The 20,981-nt window shown below is 43.6% G+C and overlaps 1 long non-coding RNA gene across 4 annotated transcripts in view; it reads left to right on the top strand.

Annotated features, from left to right (window-relative positions):
- The window catches only part of LOC307186525, a 2,785,769-nt gene that overhangs the window by 136,556 nt on the left and 2,628,232 nt on the right, over window positions 1–20,981 (top strand). The window contains exon 1 of one of the 4 annotated variants that reach the window (XR_013828352.1): window positions 2,780–2,842. The exons of 1 other annotated variant lie outside the window; for it this stretch is intronic. This is a non-coding gene — a long non-coding RNA (uncharacterized lncRNA). Of the gene's footprint in view, window positions 1–2,779; window positions 2,843–18,590; window positions 18,635–20,981 lie in introns of those variants that run through there. 2 more of the 4 variants (XR_013828362.1, XR_013828363.1) reach the window with 2 other exon arrangements.

Here is a 20,981-nt window from a genome sequence, read left to right as displayed (position 1 = left end):
CTTTTGACCGGGGGGAAGTGAGACTTCATTGTAGTGCAGATTTCCTTTGCAAGCTTGCTTGGTTGGCCAAAAAGGGCGTATGCGTTTTTTCCTGAATATATTCAGGAAAAAACGCATATGCCCTTTTTGGCCAAGTGCATCATTGTGGACGTTCTGCCTCTTTTCCTATGCTTTCAATGCAATTCCAGTCTACCTCCTGAAATCGGTTTCCTGCAATTCTGCCCCGCTTTCAAGTCCTCTTGGCAGCCTTACTTCAGTCTATTTTTGGACGATAGCTGTCATTTATAACTCTGCAGGTTTGTGAATTACAGTGCCCCTGAGCTCCTTTCTTCAACTCGCTTTCTTGTGACCTGGCCGCAAAACCGCAGGATGGCTTCAGGCCCTAATCTGGTTCCGGCACGGCACGCTGAGCCTTTGGTTAATTCCTCTTCCTGGTAGGAAATGAGAGTTAAATTTGCCCGTCCAGACACCTCCAGCTAGTCTCTCATTGGTTCTCGCTATTCCTGTTCATCTTCCGCAGAAATTGCAAACTGGGCCAAACAGGAGGTTAAAGGGACTGACTCTCCAAGTCGGGAGAGTGTTAGTAAAGCGTCTGGAATGTTGCACCCGAGTACCAGGGTACGAAACCTGAGACATATTTGAACACGTCTCCCGATCACATGGTTGATAATACTCTAGGTTCCACATACATGTTTTAGCTGAAGGAAGAATACTTTAAACCTGGGTAGTTGAAACCCGTGGAATGGGTACCATGCAATATGACTTCAAAGGGTCTTCATTTGCTCACCGAACCTCTCCAATCCTATCACTGCTGCGTTTATGCCCCTGTACACATGCTTGATTCTCTTTTGGAGACATAACAATCCATAGGTTTTAAGATACTTACTAGTCAGGTCCATTCTTAGGCGTTTAATATGGGGTGTTGAGTCCATTTCGTTGAGCAAGGAGTAGCTCTTGTCTATTCCATATTTGGCTTAAGGAACTTTATCTGTGCTCATTTCAATCTCTGGTTTTATGCAGCACCCCAACTCACCTTTACCCTTAAGCAAGCATACGTTTGTTTTCTAAATTTGAGACCCTGTTCTGTTTTGGAATTCAGTTCCTGTGTAACCGAGTTTACATTCCATGTATTAGTGATATCTTATGATGTTTCTTTTTCTGTGTGACTTATTTCAGTTAGAATCATCGTACCTGAATCCACTCATTATGCTGCTACGGGCCTGATGACATAGATTTCATTGCTGAGTGATACTGCATTGTACGTAAGTACCACAAGTTCTTTATCCATTTTTCACTTTCTGTGATATTGAACTTGTACGGTAAACGAGGTTCTTGTAAACAGAGGCGTCCCAAACTTTGGGGTGGCTGTGTCTTTTTGATTTTAATTTCCCTAAGCTATAGGACCATAAGTGGAAGTGCCCTAGGCTCTGTTGCTTTGTTTTTTAGATGTTTCAGGAAACACCATACACTTCTCCCGAGTGGTTGTTGGCAATTTACATCCCGCCCATCAGCATAACAAGGCTCCCAGTTCTCCATGGCCTGTCCTGCCTTTCTGGATTTTACACTTTTTTCAGATGGCCCTTTTGACCGGGGGGAAGTGAGACTACATTGTAGTGCAGATTTCCTTTGCAAGCTTGCTTCGTTGGCCAAAAAGGGCGTATGCGTTTTTTCCTGAATATGTTCAGGAAAAAACGCATACGCACTTTTTGGCCAAGTGCATCATTGTGGACGTTCTGCCTCTTTTCCTATGCTTTCAATGCAATTCCAGTCTACCTCCTGAAATCGGTTTCCTGCAATTCTTCCCCGCTTTCAAGTCCTCTTGGCAGCCATACTTCAGTATATTTTTGGACGATAGCTGTCATTTATAACTCTGCAGGTTTGTGCATTACAGTGACCCTGAACTCTTTTCTTCAAATCGCTTTCTTCTGACCTGGCCGCAACACCGCAGGATGGCTTCAGGCCCTAATCTGGTTCCGGCACGGCACGCTGAGCCTTTGGTTAATTCCTCTTCCTGGTGGGAAATGAGAGTTAAATTTGCCCGTTCAGACACCTCCAGCTAGTCTCTCATTGGTTCTCGCTATTCCTGTTCATCTTCCGCAGAAATTGCAAACTGGGCCAAACAGGAGGTTAAAGGGACTGACTCTCCAAGTCGGGAGAGTGTTAGTAAAGCGTCTGGAATGTTGCACCCGAGTACCAGGGTACGAAAACTGAGACATATTTGAACACATCTCCCGTTCACATGGTTGATCATACTCTGGGTTCCACATGCATGTTTTAGCTGAAGGAAGAATACCTTAAACCTGGGTAGTTGTAACCCTTGGAATGGGTACCATGCAATATGACTTCAAAGGGTCTTCATTTGCTCACCGAACCTCTCCAATCCTATCACTGCTGCATTTATGCCCCTGTACACACGCTTGATTCTCTTTTGGAGACATAGCAATCCATAGGTTTTAAGATACTTACTAGTCAGGTACATTCCTAGGCGTTTAATATGGGGTGTTGAGTCCATTTCGTTGAGCAAGGAGTAGCTCTTGTCTATTCCATATTTGGCTTAAGGAACTTTATCTGTGCTCATTTCAATCTCTGGTTTTATGCAGCACCCCAACTCACCTTTCCCCTTAAGCAAGCATAAGTTCATTTTCTATATTTGAGACCCTGTTCTGTTTTGGAATTCAGTTCCTGTGTAGCCAAGTTTACATTCCGTGTATTAGTGATATCTTATGATGTTTCTTTTTCTGTGTGACTTATTTCAGTTAGAATCATCGTACCTGAATCCACTCATTATGCTGCTACGGGCCTGATGACACAGATTTCATTGCTGAGTGATACTGCATTGTACGTAAGTACCACAAGTTCTTTATCCATTTTTCACTTTCTGTGATATTGAACTTGTACGGTAAACGAGGTTCTTGTAAACAGAGGCGTCCCAAACTTTGGGGTGGCTGTGTCTTTTTGATTTTAATTTCCCTAAGCTATAGGACCATAAGTGGAAGTGCCCTAGGCTCTGTTGCTTTGTTTTTTAGATGTTTCAGGAAACACCATACACTTCTCCCGAGTGTCTGTTGGCAATTTACATCCCGCCCATCAGCATAACAAGGCTCCCAGTTCTCCATGGCCTGTCCTGCCTTTCTGGATTTTACACTTTTTTCAGATGGCCCTTTTGACCGGGGGGAAGTGAGACTTCATTGTAGTGCAGATTTCCTTTCCAAGCTTGCTTGGTTGGCCAAAAAGGGCGTATGCGTTTTTTCCTGAATATATTCAGGAAAAAACGCATACGCCCTTTTTGGCCAAGTGCATCATTGTGGACGTTCTGCCTCTTTTCCTATGCTTTCAATGCAATTCCAGTCTACCTCCTGAAATCGCTTCCTGCAATTCTGCCCCGCTTTCCAGTCCTCTTGGCAGCCTTACTTCAGTATATTTTTGGACGATAGCTGTCATTTATAACTCTGCAGGTTTGTGAATTACAGTGCCCCTGAGCTCCTTTCTTCAACTCGCTTTCTTGTGAGCTGGCCGCAACACCGCCAGATGGCTTCAGGCCCTAATCTGGTTCTGGCACGGCACGCTGAGCCTTTGGTTATTTCCTCTTCCTGGTGGGAAATGAGAGTTAAATTTGCCCGTCCAGACACCTCCAGCTAGTCTCTCATTGGTTCTCCCTATTCCTGTTCATCTTCCGCAGAAATTGCAAACTGGGCCAAACAGGAGGTTAAAGGCGCTGACTCTCCAAGTGGGGAGAGTGTTAGTAAAGCGTCTGGAATGTTGCACCCGAGTACCAGGGGAGGAAAACTGAGACATATTTGAACACGTCTCCCGTTCACACGGTTGATCATACTCTGGGTTCCACATGCATGTTTTAGCTGAAGGAAGAATACCTTAAACCTGGAGAGTTGAGACCCGTGTAATGGGTACCATGCAATTTGACTTCAAAGGGTCTTCATTTGCTCACCGAACCTCTCCAATCCTATCACTGCTGCGTTTATGCCCCTGTACACACGCTTGATTCTCTTTTGGAGACATAGCAATCCATAGGTTTTAAGATACTTACAGTCAGGTTCATTCTTAGGCGTTTAATATGGTGTGTTGAGTCCATTTCGCTGAGCAAGGAGTAGCTCTTGTCTATTCCATATTTGGCTTAAGGAACTTTATCTGTGCTCATTTCAATCTCTGGTTTTATGCAGCACCCCAACTCATCTTTCCCCTTAAGCAAGCATAAGTTGGTTTTCTAAATTTGAGACCCTGTTCTGTTTTGGAATTCAGTTCCTGTGTAGCCAAGTTTACATTCCGTGTATTAGTGATATCTTATGATGTTTCTTTTTCTGTGTGACTTATTTCAGTTAGAATCATCATACCTGAATCCACTCATTGTGCTGCTAAGGGCCTGATGACATAGATTTCATTGCTGAGTGATATTGCTTTGTAAGTAAATACCACAAGTTCTTTATCCATTTTTCACTTTCTGCGATGTTGAACTTGTACTGTAAACGAGGTTCTTGTAAACAGAGGCGTCCCAAACTTTGGGGTGGCTGTGTCTTTTTGATTTTAATTTCCCTAAGCTATAGGACCATAAGTGGAAGTGCCCTAGGCTCTGTTGCTTTGTTTTTTAGATGTTTCAGGAAACACCATACACTTCTCCCGAGTGTCTGTTGGCAATTTACATCCCGCCCATCAGCATAACAAGGCTCCCAGTTCTCCATGGCCTGTCCTGCCTTTCTGGATTTTACACTTTTTTCAGATGGCCCTTTTGACCGGGGGGAAGTGAGACTTCATTGTAGTGCAGATTTCCTTTGCAAGCTTGCTCGGTTGACCAAAAAGTGCGTATGCGTTTTTTCCTGAATATATTCAGGAGAAAACGCATACGCCCTTTTTGGCCAAGTGCATCATTGTGGACGTTCTGCCTCTTTTCCTATGCTTTCAATGCAATTCCAGTCTACCTCCTGAAATCGGTTTCCTGCAATTCTGCCCCGCTTTCAAGTCCTCTTGGCAGCCTTACTTCAGTATATTTTTGGACGATAGCTGTCATTTATAACTCTGCAGGTTTGTGAATTACAGTGTCCCTGAGCTCCTTTCTTCAACTCGCTTTCTTTTGAGCTGGCCGGAACACCGCAGGATGGCTTCAGGCCCTAATCTGGTTCTGGCACGGCACGCTGAGCCTTTGGTTATTTCCTCTTCCTGGTGGGAAATGAGAGTTAAATTTGCCCGTCCAGACACCTCTAGCTAGTCTCTCATTGGTTGTCCCTATTCCTGTTCATCTTCCGCAGAAATTGCAAACTGGGCCAAACAGGAGGTTAAAGGCGCTTACCCTCCAAGTGGGGAGAGTGTTAGTAAAGCATCTGGAATGTTGCACCCGAGTACCATGGGAGGAAAACTGAGACATATTTGAACACGTCTCCCATTCACACGGTTGATCATACTCTGGGTTCCACATGCATGTTTTAGCTGAAGGAAGAATACCTTAAACCTGGAGAGTTGAGACCAGTGTAATGGGTACCATGCAATATGACTTCAAAGGGTCTTCATTTGCTCACCGAACCTCTCCAATCCTATTACTGCTGCGTTTATGCCCCTGTACACAGGCTTGATTCTCTTTTGGAGACATAGCAATCCATAGGTTTTAAGATACTTACTAGTCAGGTACATTCTTAGGCGTTTAATATGGGGTGTTGAGTCCATTTCGTTGAGCAAGGAGTAGCTCTTGTCTATTCCATATTTGCCTTAAGGAACTTTATCTGTGCTCATTTCAATCTCTGGTATTATGCAGCACCCCAACTCACCTTTCCCCTTAAGCCTGCATAAGTTGGTTTTCTAAATTTGAGTCCCTGTTCTGTTTTGGAATTCAGTTCCTGTGTAGCAAAGTTTACATTCCTTGTATTAGTGATATCTTATGATGTTTCTTTTTCTGTGTGACTTATTTCAGTTAGAATCATCTTACCTGAATCCACTCATTATGCTGCTACGGGCCTGATGACATAGATTTCATTGCTGAGTGATACTGCATTGTACGTAAGTACCACAAGTTCTTTATCCATTTTTCACTTTCTGTGATATTGAACTTGTACGGTAAACGAGGTTCTTGTAAACAGAGGCGTCCCAAACTTTGGGGTGGCTGTGTCTTTTTGATTTTAATTTCCCTAAGCTATAGGACCATAGGTGGAAGTGCCCTAGGCTCTGTTGCTTTGTTTTTTAGATGTTTCAGGAAACACCATACACTTCTCCCGAGTATCTGTTGGCAATTCACATCCCGCCCATCAGCATAAAAAGGCTCCCAGTTCTCCATGGCCTGTCCTGCCTTTCTGGATTTTACACATTTTTCAGATGTCCCTTTTGACCGGGGGGAAGTGAGACTTCATTGTAGTGCAGATTTCCTTTGCAATTTTGCTTGCTTGTCCAAAAAGGGCGTATGCGTTTTTTCCTGAATATATTCAGGAAAAAACGCATACGCCCTTTTTGGCCAAGTGCATCATTGTGGACGTTCTGCCTCTATTCCTATGCTTTCAATGCAATTCCAGTCTACCTCCTGAAATCAGTTTCCTGCAATTCTGCCCCGCTTTCAAGTCCTCTTGGCAGCCTTACTTCAGTATATTTTTGGACGATAGCTGTCATTTATAACTCTGCAGGTTTGTGAATTACAGTGCCCCTGAGCTCCTTTCTTCAACTCTCTTTCTTGTGACCTGGCCGCAACACTGCAGGATGGCTTCAGGCCCTAATCTGGTTCCGGCATGGCACGGTGAGCCTTTGGTTAATTCCTCTTCCTGGTGGGAAATGAGAGTTAAATTTGCCCGTCCAGACACCTCCAGCTAGCCTCTCTTTGGTTCTCCCTATTCCTGTTCATCTTCCGCAGAAATTGCAAACTGGGCCAAACAGGAGGTTAAAGGGACTGGCTCTCCAAGTCGGGAGAGTGTGAGTAAAGCATCTGGAATGTTGCACCCGAGTAGCAGGGTACAAAAACTGAGACATATTTGAACACGTCTCCCGATCACATGGTTGATCATACTCTGGGTTCCACATGCATGTTTTAGCTGAAGGAAGAATACCTTAAACCTGGGTAGTTGAAACCCGTGGAATGGGTACCATGCAATATGACTTCAACGGTTCTTCATTTACTCACCGAACCTCTCCAATCCTATCACTGCTGCGTTTATGCCCCTGTACACACACTTGATTCTCTTTTGGAGACATAGCAATCCATAGGTTTTAAGATACTTACTAGTCAGGTACATTCTTAGGCGTTTAATATGGGGTGTTGAGTCCATTTTGTTGAGCAAGGAGTAGCTCTTGTCTATTCCATATTTGGCTTAAGGAACTTTATCTGTGCTCATTTCGATCTCTGGTTTTATGCAACACCCCAATTCACCTTTACCCTTAAGCAAGCATAAGTTGGTTTTCTAACTTTGAGACCCTGTTCTGTTCTGTAATTCAGTTCCTGTGTAGCCAAGTTTACATTCCGTGTATTAATGATATGTTATGATGTTTCTTTTTCTGTGTGACTTATTTCACTTAGAATCATCATACCTGAATCCACTCATTGTGCTGCTAAGGGCCTGATGACATAGATTTCATTGCTGAGTGATATTGCTTTGTAAGTAAATACCACAACTTCTTTATCCATTTTTCACTTTCTGCGATGTTGACCTTGTACTGTAAACGAGGTTCTTGTAAGCAGAGGCGGCCCAAACTTTGGGGTGGCTGTGTCTTTTTTATTTTAATTTCCCTAAGCTATAGGACCATAAGTGGAAGTGCCCTAGGCTCTGTTGCTTTGTTTTTTAGATGTTTCAGGAAACACCATACACTTCTCCCGAGTGTCTGTTGGCAATTTACATCCCACCCATCAGCATAACAAGGCTCCCAGTTCTCCATGGCCTGTCCTGCCTTTCTGGATTTTACACTTTTTACAGATGGCCCTTTTGACCGGGGGGAAGTGAGACTTCATTGTAGTGCAGATTTCCTTTGCAAGCTTGCTTGGTTGGCCAAAAAGGGCGTATGCGTTTTTTCCTGAATATGTTCAGGAAAAAACGTATACGCCCTTTTTGGCCAAGTGCATCATTGTGGACGTTCTGCCTCTTTTCCTATGCTTTCAATGCAATTCCAGTCTACCTCGTGAAATTGGTTTCCTGCAATTCTGCCCCGCTTTCAAGTCCTCTTGGCAGCCTACTTCAGTATATTTTTGGACGATAGCTATCATTTATAACTCTGAGGGTTTGTGAATTACAGTGCCCCTGAGCTCCTTTCTTCAACTCGCTTTCTTTTGAGCAGGCCGCAACACCGCAGGATGGCTTCAGGTCCTAATCTGGTTCCGGCACGGCACGCTGAGCCTTTGGCTAATTCCTCTTCCTGGTGGGAAATGAGAGTTAAATTTGCCCGTCCAGACACCTCCAGCTAGTCTCTCATTGTTTCTCGCTATTCCTGTTCATCTTCCGCAGAAATTGCAAACTGGGCCAAACAGGAGGTTAAAGGCGCTGACTCTCCATGTCGGGAGAGTGTTAGTAAAGCGTCTGGAATGTTGCACCCGAGTACCAGGGTACGAAAACTGAGACATATTTCAACACGTCTCCTGATCACATGGTTGATCATACTCTAGGTTCCACATGCATGTTTTAGCTGAAGGAAGAATACCTTAAACCTGGGTAGGTGAAACCCGTGGAATGGGTACCATGCAATATGACTTCAAAGGGTCTTCATTTGCTCACCGAACCTCTCCAATCCTATCACTGCTGCGTTTATGCCCCTGTACACATGCTTGATTCTCTTTTGGAGATATAGCAATCCATAGGTTTTAAGATACTTACTAGTCAGGTACATTCTTAGGCGTTTAATATGCGGTGTTGAGTCCATTTCGTTGAGCAAGGGGTAGCTCTTGTCTATTCCATATTTGGCTTAAGGAACTTTATCTGTGCTCATTTCGATCTCTGGTTTTATGCAGCACCCCAACTCACCTTTCCCCTTAAGCAAGCATAAGTTGGTTTTCTAAATTTGAGACCCTGTTCTGTTCTGTAATTCAGTTCCTGTGTAGCCAAGTTTACATTCTGTGTATTACTGATATCTTATGATGTTTCTTTTTCTGTGTGACTTATTTCAGTTAGAATCATCATACCTGAATCCACTCATTGAGCTGCTAAGGGCCTGATGACATAGATTTCATTGCTGAGTGATATTGCTTTGTAAGTAAATACCACAACGTCTTTATCCATTTTTCACTTTCTGCAATGTTGACCTTGTACTCTAAACGAGGTTCTTGTAAACAGAGGCGTCCCAAACTTTGGGGTGGCTGTGTCTTTTTTATTTTAATTTCCGTAAGCTATAGGACCATAAGTGGAAGTGCCCTAGGCTCTGTTGCTTTGTTTTTTAAATGTTTCAGGAAACACCATACACTTCTCCCGAGTGTCTGTTGGCAATTTCCATCCCGCCCATCAGCACAACAAGGCTCCCAGTTCTCCATGGCCTCTCCTGCTTTTCTGGATTTTACACTTTTTTCAGATGGCCCTTTTGACCGGGGGGAGGTGAGACTTCATTGTAGTGCAGATTTCCTTTGCAAGCTTGCTTGGTTGGCCAAAAAGGGCGTATGCGTTTTTTCTGAATATATTCAGAAATAAACGCATACGCCCTTTTTGGCCAAGTGCATCATTGTGGACGTTCTGCCTCTTTTCCTATGCTTTCAATGCATTTCCAGTCTACCTCCTGAAATCGGTTTCCTGCAATTCTGCCCCGCTTTCAAGTCCTCTTGGCAGCCTTACTTCAGTCTATTTTTGGACGATAGCTGTCATTTATAACTCTGCAGCTTTGTGAATTACAGTGCCCCTGAGCTCCTTTCTTCAACTCGCTTTCTTTTGAGCTGGCCGCAACACCGCAGAATGGCTTCAGGCCCTAATCTTGTTGCGGCACGGCACACTGAGCCTTTGGTTATTTCCTCTTCCTGGTGGGAAATGAGAGTTAAATTTGCCCGTCCAGACACCTCCAGCTAGTCTCTCATTGGTTCTCCCTATTCCTGTTCATCTTCCGCAGAAATTGCAAACTGGGCCAAACAGGAGGTTAAAGGGACTGACTCTCCAACTGGGGAGAGTGTTAGTAAAGCATCTGGAATGTTGCACCCGAGTACCAGGGGAGGAAAACTGAGACATATTTGAACACGTCTCCCGATCACATGGTTGATCATACTCTAGGTTCCACATGCATGTTTTAGCTGTAGGAAGAATACCTTAAACCTGGGTAGTTGAAACCCGTGGAATGGGTACCATGCAATACGACTTCAAAGGGTCTTCATTTGCTCACCGAACCTCTCCAATCCTATCACTGCTGCGTTTATGCCCCTGTACACATGCTTGATTCTCTTTCGGAGACATAGCAATCCATAGGTTTTAAGATACTTACTAGTCAGGTACATTCTTAGGCATTTAATATGCGGTGTTGAGTCCATTTCGTTGAGCAAGGAGTAGCTCTTGTCTATTCCATATTTGGCTTAAGGAACTTTATCTGTGCTCATTTCAATCTCTGGTTTTATGCAGCACCCCAACTCACCTTTCCCCTTAAGCAAGCATAAGTTGGTTTTCTAAATTTGAGACCCTGTTCTGTTCTGTAATTCAGTTCCTGTGTAGCCAAGTTTACATTCCGTGTATTAGTGATATCTTATGATGTTTCTTTTTCTGTGTGACTTATTTCAGTTAGAATCATCATACCTGAATCCACTCTTTGTGTTGCTAAGGGCCTGATGACATAGATTTCATTGCTGAGTGATATTGCTTTATAAGTAAATACCACAACTTCTTTATCCATTTTTCACTTTCTGCGATGTTGAACTTGTACTGTAAACAAGGTTTTTGCAAACAGAGCCGTTCCAAACTTTGGGGTGGCTGTGTCTTTTTGATTTTAATTTCCCTAAGCTATAGGACCATAAGTGGAAGTGTCCTAGGCTCTGTTGCTTTGTTTTTTAGATGTTTCAGGAAACACCATACACTTCTCCCCAGTGTCTGTTGGCAATTTACATCCTGCCCATGAGCATAACAAGGCTCCCAGTTCTCCACGGCCTGTCCTGCCTTTCTGGATTTTACACTTTTTTCAGATGGCCCTTTTGACCGGGGGGAAGTGAGACTTCATTGTAGTGCAGATTTCCTTTGCAAGCTTGCTTGGTTGGCCAAAAAGGGCGTATGCGTTTTTTCCTGAATATATTCAGGAGAAAACGCATACGCCCTTTTTGGCCAAGTGCATCATTGTGGACGTTCTACCTCTTTTCCTATGCTTTCAATGCAATTCCAGTCTACCTCCTGAAATCGGTTTCCTGCAATTCTGCCCCGCTTTCAAGTCCTCTTGGCAGCCTTACTTCAGTATATTTACGGACGATAGCTGTCATTTATAACTGCAGGTTTGTGAATTACAGTGCCCCTGAGCTCCTTTCTTCAATTCGCTTTCTTTTGAGCTGGCCGCAACACCGCAGGATGGCTTCAGGCCCTAATCTGGTTCCGGCACGGCACGCTGAGCCGTTGGTTAATTCCTCTTCCTGGTGGGAAATGAGAGTTAAATTTGCCCGTCCAGACACCTCCAGCTAGTCTCTCATTTTTTCTCGCTATTCCTGTTCATCTTCCGCAGAAATTGCAAACTGGGCCAAACAGGAGGTTAAAGGGACTGACTCTCCAAGTCGGGAGAGTGTTAGTAAAGCGTCTGGAATGTTGCACCCGAGTACCAGGGTACGAAAACTGAGATATATTTGAACACGTCTCCCGATCACATGGTTGATCATACTCTAGGTTCCAAATGCATGTTTTAGCTGAAGGAAGAATACCTTAAACCTGGAGAGTTGAGACCCATGTAATGGGTACCATGCAATATGATTTCAAAGGGTCTTCATTTGCTCACCGAACCTCTCCAATCCTATCACTGCTGTGTTTATTCCCCTGTACACACGCTTGATTCTCTTTTGGAGACATAGCAATCCATAGGTTTTAAGATACTTACTAGTCAGGTACATTCTTAGGCGTTTAATATGGGGTGTTGAGTCCATTTCGTTGAGCAAGGAGTAGCTCTTGTCTATTCCATATTTGGCTTAAGGAACTTTATCTGTGCTCATTTCAATCTCTGGTTCTATGCAGCACCCCAACTCACCTTTCCCCTTAAGCAAGCATAAGTTGGTTTTCTAAATTTGAGACCCTGTTCTGTTCTGTAATTCAGTACCTGTGTAGCCAAGTTTACATTCCGTGTATTACTGATATCTTATGATGTTTCTTTTTCTGTGTGACTTATTTCAGTTAGAATCATCGTACCTGAATCCACTCATTATGCTGCTACGGGCCTGATGACATAGATTTCATTGCTGAGTGATACTGCATTGTACGTAAGTACCACAAGTTCTTTATCCATTTTTCACTTTCTGTGATATTGAACTTGTACGGTAAACGAGGTTCTTGTAAACAGAGGCATCCCAAACTTTGGGGTGGCTGTGTCTTTTTGATTTTAATTTCCCTAAGCTATAGGACCATAAGTGGAAGTGCCCTAGGCTCTGTTGCTTTGTTTTTTAGATGTTTCAGGAAACACCATACATTTCTCCCGAGTGTCTGTTGGCAATTTACATCCCGCCCATCAGCATAACAAGGATCCCAGTTCTCCATGGCCTGTCCTCCCTTTCTGGATTTTACACTTTTTTCAGATGGCCCTTTGACCAGGGGGAAGTGAGACTTCATTGTAGTGCAGATTTCCTTTGCAAGCTTGCTTGGTTGGCCAAAAAGGGCGTATGCGTTTTTTCCTGAATATATTCAGGAAAAAACGCATACGCCCTTTTTGGCCAAGTGCATCATTGTGGACGCTCTGCCTCTTTTCCTATGCTTTCAATGCAATTCCAGTCTACCTCCAGAAATCGGTTTCCTGCAATTCTGCCCCGCTTTCAAGTTCTCTTGGCAGCCTTACTTCAGTATATTTTTGGACGATAGCTGTCATTTATAACTCTGCAGGTTTGTGAATTACAGTGCCCCTGAGCTCCTTTCTTCAACTCGCTTTCTTTTGAGCTGGCCGCAACACCGCAGGATGGCTTCAGGTCCTAATCTGGTTACGGCACGGCACGCTGAGCATTTGGTGATTTCCTCTTCCTGGTGGGAAATGAGAGTTAAATTTGCCCGTCCAGACACCTCCAGCTAGTCTCTCATTGGTTCTCCCTATTGCTGTTCATCTTCCGCAGAAATTGCAAACTGGGCCAAACAGGAGGTTAAAGGCGCTGACTCTCCAAGTCGGGAGAGTGTTAGTAAAGCGTCTGGAATGTTGCACCCGAGTACCAGGGGAGGAAAACTGAGACATATTTGAACACGTCTCCCGTTCACACGGTTGATCATACTCTGGGTTCCACATGCATGTTTTAGCTGAAGGAAGAATACCTTAAACCTGGAGAGTTGAGACCCGTGGAATGGGTACCATGCAATATGACTTCAAAGGGTCTTCATTTGCTCACCGAACCTCTCCAATCCTATCGCTGCTGCGTTTATGCCCCTGTACACACGCTTGATTCTCTTTTGGAGACATAGCAATCCATAGGTTTTAAGATACTTACTAGTCAGGTACATTCTTAGGCGTTTAATATGCGGTGTTGAGTCCATTTCGTTGAGCAAGGAGTAGCTCTTGTCTATTCCATATTTGGCTTAAGGAACTTTATCTGTGCTCATTTCAATCTCTGGTTTTATGCAGCACCCCAACTCACCTTTCCCCTTAAGCAAGCAGAAGTTGGTTTTCTAAATTTGAGACCCTGTTCTGTTTTGGAATGCAGTTCCTGTGTAGCCAAGTTTACATTCCGTGTATTAGTGATATCTTATGATGTTTCTTTTTCTGTGTGACTTATTTCAGTTAGAATCATCGTACCTGAATCCACTCATTATGCTGCTACGGGCCTGATGATATAGATTTCATTGCTGAGTGATACTGCATTGTACGTAAGTACCACAAGTTCTTTATCCATTTTTCACTTTCTGCGATGTTGAACTTGTACTGTAAACGAGGTTCTTGTAAACAGAGGCGTCCCAAACTTTGGGGTGGCTGTGTCTTTTTGATTTTAATTTCCCTAAGCTATAGGACCATAAGTGGAAGTGCCCTAGGCTCTGTTGCTTTGTTTTTTAGATGTTTCAGGAAACACCATACACTTCTCCCGAGTGTCTGTTGGCAATTTACATCCCGCCCATCAGCATAACAAGGCTCCCAGTTCTCCATGGCCTGTCCTGCCTTTCTGGATTTTACACTTTTTTCAGATGGCCCTTTTGACCGGGGGGAAGTGAGACTTCATTGTAGTGCAGATTTCCTTTGCAAGCTTGCTTGGTTGGCCAAAAAGGGCGTATGCGTTTTTTCCTGAATATATTCAGGAAAAAACGCATACGCCCTTTTTGGCCAAGTGCATCATTGTGGACGTTCTGCCTCTTTTCCTATGCTTTCAATGCAATTCCAGTCTAACTCCAGAAATCGGTTTCCTGCAATTCTGCCCCGCTTTCAAGTCCTCTTGGCAGCCTTACTTCAGTATATTTTTGGACGATAGCTGTCATTTATAACTCTGCAGGTTTGTGAATTACAGTGCCCCTGAGCTCCTTTCTTCAACTCGCTTTCTTTTGAGCTGGCCGCAACACCGCAGGATGGCTTCAGGTCCTAATCTGGTTACGGCACGGCACGCTGAGCATTTGGTTATTTCCTCTTCCTGGTGGGAAATGAGAGTTAAATTTGCCCGTCCAGACACCTCCAGCTAGTCTCTCATTGGTTCTCCCTATTCCTGTTCATCTTCCGCAGAAATTGCAAACTGGGCCAAACAGCAGGTTAAAGGCGCTGACTCTCAAAGTCGGGAGAGTGTTAGTAAAGCGTCTGGAATGTTGCACCCGAGTACCAGGGGAGGAAAACTGAGACATATTTGAACACGTCTCCCGTTCACACGGTTGATCATACTCTGGGTTCCACATGCATGGTTTAGCTGAAGGAAGAATACCTTAAACCTGGAGAGTTGAGACCCGTGGAATGGATACCATGCGATATGACTTCAAGGGGTCTTCATTTGCTCACCGAACCTCTCCAATCCTATCACTGCTGCGTTTATGCCCCTGTACACATGCTTGATTCTCTTTCGGAGACATAGCAATCCATAGGTTTTAAGATACTTACTAGTCAGGTACATTCTTAGGCGTTTAATATGCGGTGTTGAGTCCATTTCGTTGAGCAAGGAGTAGCTCTTGTCTATTCCATATTTGGCTTAAGGAACTTTATCTGTGCTCATTTCAATCTCTGGTTTTATGCAGCACCCCAACTCACCTTTCCCCTTAAGCAAGCATAAGTTGGTTTTCTAAATTTGAGACCCTGTTCTGTTTTGGAATTCAGTTCCTGTGTAGCCAAGTTTACATTCCGTGTATTAGTGATATCTTATGATGTTTCTTTTTCTGTGTGACTTATTTCAGTTAGAATCATCGTACCTGAATCCACTCTTTATGCTGCTACGGGCCTGATGACATAGATTTCATTGCTGAGTGATACTGCATTGTACGTAAGTACCACAAGTTCTTTATCCATTTTTCACTTTCTGTGATATTGAACTTGTACGGTAAACGAGGTTCTTGTAAACAGAGGCGTCCCAAACTTTGGGGTGGCTGTTTCTTTTTGATTTTAATTTCCCTAAGCTATAGGACCATAAGTGGAAGTGCCCTAGGCTCTGTTGCTTTGTTTTTTAGATGTTTCAGGAAACACCATACACTTCTCCCGAGTGTCTGTTGGCAATTTACATCTTGCCCGTCAGCATAACAAGGCTCCCAGTTCTCCATGGCCTGTCCTGCCTTTCTGGATTTTACACTTTTTTCAGATGTCCCTTTTGACCGGGGGGAAGTGAGACTTCATTGTAGTGCAGATTTCCTTTGCAAGTTTGCTTGGTTGGCCAAAAAGGGCGTATGCGTTTTTTCCTGAATATATTCAGGAAAAAACGCATACGCACTTTTTGCCCAAGTGCATCATTGTGGACGTTCTGCCTCTTTTCCTATGCTTTCAATGCAATTCCAGTCTACCTCCTGAAATCGGTTTCCTGCAATTCTGCCCCGCTTTCAAGTCCTCTTGGCAGCCTTACTTCAGTATATTTTTGCACGATAGCTGTCATTTATAACTCTGCAGGTTTGTGAATTACAGTGCCCCTGAGGTCCTTTCTTCAACTCGTTTTCTTGTGACCTGGCCGCAACACCGCAGGATGGCTTCAGGCCCTTATCTGGTTCTGGCACGGCACTTTGAGCCTTTGGTTAATTCCTCTTCCTGGTGGGAAATGAGAGTTAAATTGGCCCGTCCAGACACCTCCAGCTAGTCTCTCATTGGTTCTCCCTATTCCTGTTCATCTTCCGCAGAAATTGCAAACTGGGCAAAACAGGAGTTTAAAGGCGCTGACTCTCCAAGTGGGGAGAGTGTTTGTAAAGCGTCTGGAATGTTGCACCCGAGTACCAGGGTACGAAAACTGAGACATATTTGAACACATCTCCCGTTCACACGGTTGATCATACTCTGGGTTCCACATGCATGTTTTAGCTGAAGGAAGAATACCTTAAACCTGGAGAGTTGAGACCCGTGGAATGGGTACCATGCAATATGATTTCAAAGGGTCCTCATTTACTCACCGAACCTCTCCAATCCTATCACTGCTGCATTTGTTCCCCTGTACACACGCTTGATTCTCTTTTGGAGACATAGCAATCCATAGGTTTTAAGATACTTACTAGTCAGGTACATTCTTAGGCGTTTAATATGCGGTGTTGAGTCCATTTCATTGAGCAAGGAGTAGCTCTTGTCTATTCCAGATTTGGCTTAAGGAACTTTATCTGTGCTCATTTCAATCTCTGGTTTCATGCAGCACCCCAACTCAACTTTCCCCTAAAGCAAGCATAAGTTGGTTTTCTAAATTTGAGACCCTGTTCTGTTCTGTAATTCAGTTCCTGTGTAGCCAGGTTTACATTCCGTGTATTACTGATATCTTATGATGTTTCTTTTTCTGTGTGACTTATTTCAGTTAGAATCATCATACCTGAATCCACTCATTGTGCTGCTAAGGGCCTGATGACATAGATTTCATTGCTGAGTGACATTGCTTTGTAAGTAAGTACCACAAGTTCTTTATCCATTTTTCACTTTCTGTGATGTTGAACTTGTACGGTAAACGAGGTTCTTGTAAACAGAGGCGTCCCAAACTTTGGGGTGGCTGTGTCTTTTTGATTTTAATTTCCCTAAGCTATAGGACCATAAGTGGAAGTGCCCTAGGCTCTGTTGCTTTGTTTTTTAGATGTTTCAGGAAACACCATACACTTCTCCCGAGTGTCTGTTGGCAATTTACATCCCGCCCATCAGCATAACAAGGCTCCCAGTTCTCCATGGCCTGTCCTGCCTTTCTAGATTTTACACTTTTTTTAGATGGCCCTTTTGACCGGGGGGAAGTGAGACTTCATTGTAGTGCAGATTTCCTTTGCAAGCTTGCTTGGTTGGCCAAAAAGGGCGTATGCGTTTTTTCCTGTATATATTCAGGAAAAATGCATACGCCCTTTTTGGCCAAGTGCGTCATTCTGGACGTTCTGCCTCTTTTCCTATGCTTTCAGTGCAATTCCAGTCTACCTCCTGAAATCGGTTTCCAGCAATTCTGCCCCGCTTTCAAGTCCTCTTGGCAGCCTTACTTCAGTATATTTTTGGACGATAGCTGTCATTTATAACTCTGCAGGTTTGTGAATTACAGTGCCCCTGAGCTCCTTTCTTCAACTCGCTTTCTTTTGAGCTGGCCGCAAAACCGCAGGATGGCTTCAGGCCCTAATCTGGTTCCGGCACGGCACGCTGAGCCTTTGGTTAATTCCTCTTCCTGGTGGGAAATGAGAGTTAAATTTGCCCGTCCAGACACCTCCAGCTAGTCTCTCATTGGTTCTCCCTATTCCTGTTCATCTTCCGCACAAATTGCAAACTGGGCCAAACAGGAGGTTAAAGGCGCTGACTCTCCAAGTGGGGAGAGTGTTAGTAAATCGTCTGGAATGTTGCACCCGAGTACCAGGGGAGGAAAACTGAGACATATTTGAACACGTCTCCCGTTCACACGGTTGATCATACTCTGGGTTCCAAATGCATGTTTTAGCTGAAGGAAGAATCCCTTAAACCTGGAGAGTTGAGACCCGTGGAATGGGTAAATTGCAATATGACTTCAAAGGGTCTTCATTTGCTCACCGAACCTCTCCAATCCTATCACTGCTGCGTTTATGCCCCTGTACACATGCTTGATTCTCTTTTGGAGACATAGCAATCCATAGGTTTTAAGATACTTACTAGTCAGGTACATTCTTAGGCTTTTAATATGGGGTGTTGAGTCCATTTCCTAGAGCAAGGAGTAGCTCTTGTCTATTCCATATTTGGCTTAAGGAACTTTATCTGTGCTCATTTCAATCTCTGGTTTTATGCAGCTCCGCAACTCACCTTTACCCTTAAGCAAGTATAAGTTGGTTTTCTAAATTTGAGACCCTGTTCTGTTTTGGAATTCAGTTCCTGTGTAGCCAAGTTTACTTTCCGTGTATTAGTGATATCTTATGATGGTTCTTTTTCTGTGTGACTTATTTCAGTTAGAATCATCATACCTGAATCCACTCATTATGCTGCTATGGGCCTGATGACATAGATTTCATTGCTGAGTGATATTGCATTGTACGTAAGTACCACAACTTCTTAATCCAGTTTTCACTTTCTGTGATATTGAACTTGTACGGTAAACGAGGTTCTTGTAAACAGAGGCATCCCAAACTTTGGGGTTGCTGTGTCTTTTTGATTTTCATTTCCCTAAGCTATAGGACCATAAGTGGAAGTGCCCTAGGCTCTGTTGCTTTGTTTTTTAGATATTTCAGGAAACACCATACATTTCTCCCAAGTGCTGTTGGCAACTTACATCCCGCCCATCAGCATAACAAGGCTCCCAGTTCTCCATGGCCTGTCCTGCCTTTCTGGATTTTACACTTTTTTCAGATGGCCCTTTTGACCGGGGGGAAGTGAGACTTCATTGTAGTGCAGATTTCCTTTGCAAGCTTGCTTGGTTGGCCAAAAAGGGCGTATGGGTTTTTTCCTGCATACGCATTTTTTGGCCAAGTGCATCATTGTCGAGGTTCTGACTTTCTTCTTATGTTTTCAATGCAATTCCAGTGTACCTCCTGAAATCGGTTTCCTGCAATTCTGCCTTGCTTTCATTGACTCTTCATAGCGTTACCTCAGTATATTTTTTGAAAGTGGTTGGCCTTTATAACTCTGCAGGTTTTTGAATTGCAGTGGCCCTTAGCTCGTTTTTTCAGCTCTTATTTTTGTGATCTTGCCTCATAACCACAGGATTCCTTCAAGCCCTATTCTTCTGGGGCACCTTGCTGTGCCTTTGGTTAATTCTTCTTACTGATGTGAAATTAGAGTGACATGTGCCCATTTAAACTGCTACAGCTAGTTTCTCGCTGGTTCCCCCTATTCCCATTCATCCTCCACACTAACTGCAGACTGTGCGATACCAGAACTTAAAGGCATTGACTCTCCTTGTGGGGATGTTGTTAGTAAAGCGGCTGGAATGTCGATCCGGAGCCCCAGGAGAGGAAAAATGAGGTGCGTTTTAGAAACCTTTCCCGATCATATGGTATACCAGTCGCTGGGTTTCCCAAGCACGGTTTAGCTGTAGGAAGATTCCCTTCAACCTGGAGTGTTGGGACCCTTGGAATGAGCAGCATGAAGTATTGCATTAAACTTTCGGCAGTTGCTCACCAAAGCTCACCAATCCTCTCAGCCCCAAGTGTCCAGCCTTATGTCTTATCCAGCTGTGGGTTTATATGTGGTCAATCCAGGTTGCATCACAGCCCCTGAGCGAATTTTGTAAGAATTTTTCTCTCTTTCATTGTTTCTGCGTTTTGTTTTTAAAATTTATTTCTATAATGGGGTTTAGCTCATTTTCACTGCTGTGTTTGTGCTGCTCTGCACACACTTGATTCCCTTATGGAGATATATCAATACATGGGTTTTAAGACTCTTATTACTCAGATATATTTCTCTGTGGTGTATAGGGTGTGTTGAGGCCAGTTCATTGAGCAAGGTGTAGATCTTGTCTAATACCTATTTGGTTTATTGAACGGTATCTGTGCTAATTTCAAGCTCTAGTTTTATGCATCACCCCACCTCTCCTTTCTCCTTAAGCTGACATAAGTGTGTTTTCTAAATGTGAGACACTGTTCTGTTCTGTAATTCATTTCTTGTGCAGCCATATTTACCCTCCCTCTATAGGTGATATCTTATGATATGTTTCTTTTTCTGTTTGACTTATTTCAAGTAGTATTATCGGACCTAAATCCACTCTTTATCCTTCTACTAGCCTTATTATATTGATTTCATGGTGAAGAGATATTCCGTTGTACATAAGTACCACATCTTCTTTATCCATTGTTCTCTTTCCTGGGATATTTAAGGTGTACTGAAGTTGAGGTTCTTGTAAACAGAGTAGCCCTAAACTGTGGTGTGCTTGTTTCTTGTTGATTTTTAGACTTCCCTAGATATACTCCCATGATTGGAAGTGTCCTATGCTCTGTAGCTCTGTTTCTTAGATGATTTAGGAACCACCATACACTTCTCCAGAGTGGCTCTCGGCAGTTCACACACTGCCCATCAGCGTATAAAGGCTCCCTGTTCTCCATGGCCTGTCCTGCATTTCTGGTTTTTACAATTTTTTAGGATGGCTCTTTTGACCGGTGGGAAATGAGACTTCTTTGTTGTGCACATTTGCATTGCTTGCTGGCCCATATGGGCTTCCTTCCCATCAAGTGCGTATGCGTTTTTTCCTGGATATAATCAGGAAAAACGCATATGCCCTTTTGGGCCAACTGCATCATTGTCGAAATTCTGCCGCTTTTCATGTGCTTTAAAGATGAGTCCAATCTATCTCTTGAAATCTGTTTCTTGCAATTCTGTCTTGCATTCAGATCCTCTTCTTTGCCTTACCTCAACATATTTTTGGACGTTAGTTTTCATTTATAACTCTG

Source organism: Stenella coeruleoalba (genome assembly GCF_951394435.1).
Source record: "Stenella coeruleoalba genome assembly, chromosome: 1".
NCBI lineage: Eukaryota > Metazoa > Chordata > Mammalia > Artiodactyla > Delphinidae > Stenella > Stenella coeruleoalba.
Note: the sequence above shows the minus strand (reverse complement) of the source record. Positions and strands in the feature narration are given on the sequence as shown.